The sequence below is a fragment of the Zingiber officinale genome, chromosome 6A, assembly GCF_018446385.1.
Source record: "Zingiber officinale cultivar Zhangliang chromosome 6A, Zo_v1.1, whole genome shotgun sequence".
NCBI lineage: Eukaryota > Viridiplantae > Streptophyta > Magnoliopsida > Zingiberales > Zingiberaceae > Zingiber > Zingiber officinale.
The window spans coordinates 5,816,413-5,821,871 of NC_055997.1; the positions used below are offsets into that span (position 1 = coordinate 5,816,413).

Consider the following 5,459-nt stretch of genomic DNA (forward strand, 5'->3'; position numbering starts at 1 on the left):
ATCCGCATTTGGGAAGGTGGTTGATCAACCTCCTCAGAAAAAGGAGAATGCATCGCGTGGGGAAGAAGCTGGTGGGACGCGGGTTAGCAAAAGAAAGTGGGAAGGCATGACAGAAGAAGGATAGAATAAAGAAGTGATCGTAAGGCTCTTTATAAAGAGGATGGGTAGCCAAGTCAAAGCAACTACGTGGGCACGGTACCCCAAGCGACTGGCAGAAGAAGAGAAACAAAGCAACTGCGTGGGCACGGTACCCCAAGCGACTGGCAAAGCAATTAAGGAGGCATGGCATCCCCGGTGACGCGACACAAAGGTCGATGTGTGAGGCAGGAAGCAGGGCGCGCAGAGGTGTGGTAAGACATAGAGATAGGCTGAGATCATAGAGATATGCTGAGGTGACGGAGATATGCTGAGATCTTAGAGATTTGCTGAGGTCTAGTCAGTCAGACTGTCATCCTCCTTCGACTAGACTTGTGAGGGAGGCTTGTGATACGGTTGGAAATGGAGGGGCCCAAGAGGAAAGGGCGAGAAGGGTCAAGCCCATATAGCGGTCAAAAGTCAAGAGGACGTGGCGGTCAATAGTCAAGGTGACTTGGCAGTCAATAGTCAAGGTGACTCGACAGTCAATAGTCAAGCTAACTAGGCAGTCAGAGGCAAGCGTGTGGGGTAGTCAGAGGTCAGGCAGACTTGTCGATCAAGGGGGCAAAGTAGTTGAAAGACAGAGGGAGACGACAGGCGGAACACCGGGCACAGGTCGGGATCGGCAGAGCTGGGTAGAGGCAGCTCGATCTACAGGCCTGCGATTCGAAGGCCCGGAAGTACAAGTCACAAATCACAGATCGGAAGCGGCAGAGCAGTGTAAAGACAACCCGATCTACAGGCTTACGGTCGAGGGCCAGCAAATACTCACAGGTCGGGATCGGTAGAGCTGGATAGAGGCAGCTCGATCTACAGGCCTGCGATTCAAAGGCCCGGAAGTACAAGTCACAAATCACATATCGGAAGCGGCAGAGCAGTGTAAAGAAAGCCCGATCTACAGGCTTACGGTCGAGGGCCAGCAAATGCAGGGTACAGAGTATAGATCGTGATCGATAGGGCTGTTCAGGGTTAGCCCGACTGACAAGTAATGCTTAGAGGCGGGATCTGGTTGAGGGGTGTGAGGTGTGAGGTAGATGCAGACCGCGATAAATAGGAGGAGCTAAGCTGTGCAGGAGTCGGAGGATCACAATTGTCCGTCAAGGGTAATCATTACATACCAGTGAGATGTGCGAAGGCGGAGGTTCCTAAGCGAAAAGATGCCCTCATAACCAATAGTAGCCTGACAGATGTCCTTCGCTACAAGACAAAACCCATGCGTAAAGGTGGAGGTTCCTAAACAAGAAGATGCCTTCACGACCAATAGCAGCACGAGAGGTGTCCGAGATATACGACAAAGCCTAGCGTCTAACGTTTTCTGACAGGGTTGCAGGTTCTGGAAGCAAGGCGGGTGCATAAAAAGGAGGGGATTCCTCGTACGCGGGTACGCTCTCTCGTCACTTTTTCCACAACTTTTCATTTTCAGTCATCTTTTTTGGCTCTCTGTTTTTTATGGGGAAAAGGGACCTGACTTGAGCGTCGGAGGGCCTGATCCGGGGACTTTTTCCCTGGGTTCTGGTTTCTAACGTGGGAAGGGAGATCTTCTGAGTGTGTGCAGGATCCTGCAGCGTCGTCAGCCGCCCGTGGGAGCCGAATCACCCATGACTTTCCGTCAACAACCAGGCCGTCGCGACCAGCCTTCGTTCGACTCAGCTTTCGGATCAACTGTTTTTTTATATTTTTTGTATTTTGAGTCCATTTAGGGATTTTAGAATTATGAGTCTTTTTAAATTTTTATTAGGATTTCTTTCCATTCTTTACAAGTTAGGAAATTGGAGTCTATATATTATGATTTAGTTCATTTCTTTGGTATTAAGGTCTGAAGTCTATATAAATATTTGTATATAGTTGTTTGAGTATTTAATCCTCCTTTATTGAATAATATTTCCTTTTTTTTTTTTTTGATAGAACCTTAAGGACGGTAATCTCTTTTTGCTTTCTCCTCAAACTCCCTTTTCATCAAGTCCACAGGATAGTCGATATCCTGCCCGACATCAGTTGGTATCAAAACTGGCAGATTTTGAATTGAGGAAGTCGAGCGTCATATCCAATGGAAGGTTGTCGTGGTGATGCTCGTGGTCATGCGAGACAGGTTCTGACTAAGGAAGTCTCGCAACATGGTCGTAGCACCCAAGACGTGATGACGATTTATGGAGGGAAGTTGTAGATTTAATTCGGTATAATTTATAGAGGTAAGTCGCAGATTTATCCCATCACCTAATGGAAATGGTGTGAATTCGTAAAGATCGTCAGACATGTGGTCGAGAGGATCAACAAGGAGATCTCAGACTTCGAGTTGATCTTAGACTTTGAGTTAATCTATCCAAATTTTATGGTACGTCGTAGACAGAGAATGTTGTTGATTGGATCAACAAAGTTGAGCGGTTCTTCTATTATAAGCAAGTATTAGATTAGATGAAGGTGAGACATATTGTCATCTTACTCAAGCGTCAAGCTTTGGTGTGGTGACAACACTTATGGCACTTACGAGACAAACAAGGTAAAACCAAGATCAAATATTGGGAGAACATGAAAAAAATAAAGATTAAAGATCACTTTATTCCATTTGGGTACACACAAACGAAGTTCCAAGGATAATCAAGTTTCGCGACGGAGGACGATAGCTTCAACGCCCAAGATGACCTTGACAGATTTGAAGATGATTTGGAGGAAGAAGTTGACGATGTATTATATGGTGATGACCTTGAGACTTTTAGTGATTGTAGAGTTTATTGATTTCTAAGTATTCACTGGTAGAATAAGATAAATCTAGTCATGGCAAAATTCTGGATGAACCAGATTATGATCAGTTCTATTCTCCCAATCATCTGATCGTAGGAGGTAGCGTAGACGATGATAAGATTGAAATACTCGGTGACCCAGTCTATGATGACGATGAGATGGATGAAGTTGTTGATAAAATTGGCGACGGTGTGTTGCAAGTTTCAAGTATTAATAATTCTCTCAACGAAGGCGCCATTGATGGAAAAGTTGAAGAGGAAGAACCTTTATCCTTGGGTTCTATTCATGTCAATGAGGCTGTTGAGAATGTCGTCATTGCCTTCCAGCAGACGGTGAAGGAGGAGGCAGCTAGTGAGGTGAGCACCAACGGATCCTTGGGTTCAGTGAAGGATGACCTCCCTCTTGGCCATCATGCCCGGGTGGTTGTTTGAGATCAGCCCCATGTTGCCAGGAGAAGCTGATTTCTTAAAAGAGGAAAAGGTTCACATAAGCATTGTGGTCATTGGCCACGTTGTCTCTGGAAAATCGACCACAACTGGACATCTTATTTACAAGCTTGGGGGTATTGATAAGCGTGAGATTGAAAGGTTTGAGGAAGAAACAGCTTAGATGAATAAAAGGTCTTTCAAATATGCTTGGGTTCTCGACAAGCTTAAGGCTGAGCGGGAGCGTAGTATCACCATTGATATTGCTCTTTGGAAGTTTGAGACGACAAAGTACTACTGCACTATTATTGATGCACCCAACATCGTGACTTCATTAAGAACATGATCACTGGAACGTCTCAGGTAGAATGTGCTCTTCTCATTATTGATTCTACTACTGGTATTTTTGAGACAGGCATTTCAAAGGATGGGCAGACACGATAACATGCCCTTCTTGCTCTCACCTTTCATGTAAAACAGATGATTTGTTGCTGCAACAAGATGGATGCCACTACCCCAAAGTACTCAACGACACGATATGATGAAATCGTCAAGGAGGTGTCCTCTTCCCTCAAGAAAGTTGGTTACAACCCTGACAAGATTCCTTTTGTTCTCATTTCTGGTTTTGAATGTGATGACATGATTGAGAGGTCTGCCAACCTGGATTGGTACAAGGGTCCGGCCCTTCTTGAGGCCCTTGACTTGATTCATGAGCCAAAGAGACCCACTGACAAGCCCCTTCGCCTGTCTCTTCAGGATGTCTACAAGATTGGAAGTATTGGAACTGTCCCTGTTGGGAGATTTGAGACTGGCCGTGTGCTTAACTAGGCATGGTTGTCACTTTTGGCCCTAGCGGTCTGATCACTGAGGTCAAGTCAGTGGAGATGCATCACGAGGCACTGCAAGAGGTTCTTCCTGGTGACAATGTTGGGTTCAATGTTAAGAATGTTGCGGTCAAAGATCTCAAGCGTGGCTTTGTTGCTTCCAACTCCAAGGATGAACCTGTACCGGAGGCAGCTAATTCTACATCTCAGGTTATATATCATTATGATCCACCTTGGTCCGATTGGCAACGGATATGCCCCAGTGCTCGACTGCCACACCTCCCACATTGCCGTCAAGTTTGTTGAAATTCTTACTAAATTGACTAGCGGTGAGGCAAGTAGCTCGATAAGGAGCCCAAGTTCCTTAAGAACGGTGAACGAGCCGAGCTAAACTGAACAGTAAGAGGCTCAAGTTCGAGCTCGATTCGTTATCGCTAGGTTCAAACTTGGCTCAAGTTCGATTTAAGCTTTAATTCTTAAGTTCGAGCTCGGCTCGTAATAAAATTAAATAGCTCGAGTTCGGTTCGAGCTCGGCTTGAAAAAAAACTCGTTTAAAAATTAAACGAGCTTGGTTCAAACTCATTTAAGATAATTAGCTATAATAATTAATAATATATTATTATATTTATTTTTTATGTGATATATATATATATATATATATATATATATATATATATATATATATATATATATATATATATATATATATATATATATATATATACACAATCCTGTTACCCTGTGGGACTTCGAAAACGTGCCTGTGCGCGACTCCTGTGCTGGTGCTGCAGACGTGGATTTCATTTGTTTCTTTTTATAGATTTTGCTTTTTCACAGAACACTGAAGCTCTCTTCAGCAAACCAAAGGGACGAAGCGTGAAGCTCTCTTCGGCAAAGCAAAGGGACGAAGCTAGGGCACGCCGTCCTCGCCGCCCACCTTCCTCGGAGCTAGGGCACGCCGTCCTCGCCGCCCACCTTCCTCGGAGCTAGGGCACGAAGCTAGGTCGATCTCTCTCAGCAAACCTCTGAAGTGAAGCTAGGGCGCGAAGCTTCCAGATCAAGCTCTCTTCGGCAAACCAAAGGGACGAAGCTAGGGCATGTCGTCCTCGCCGACGCGGAGCTAGGGCACGAAGCTAGTGCGATCTCCCTCGACAAACCTCCGACGCGGAGCTAGGGCACGAAGCTAGGGCGATCTCTCTCAGCAAACCTCCGACGTGGAGCTAGGGCATGAAGCTAGGGCCATCTCTCTCGGCAAACCTCCGACGCGAAGCTAGGGCACGAAGCTTCCATCTCATGCCCCTCACCGCCTCACGCGACCACCAACCCCTCTCTGTAA

The 5,459-nt window shown here is 45.7% G+C and overlaps 1 pseudogene; it reads left to right on the top strand.

Moving 5' to 3' along the window:
- The first annotated feature begins 3,483 nt into the window (after positions 1-3,483).
- On the top strand, positions 3,484-4,519 carry LOC121993939 (annotated as a pseudogene).
- Positions 4,520-5,459: the final 940 nt, after the last annotated feature.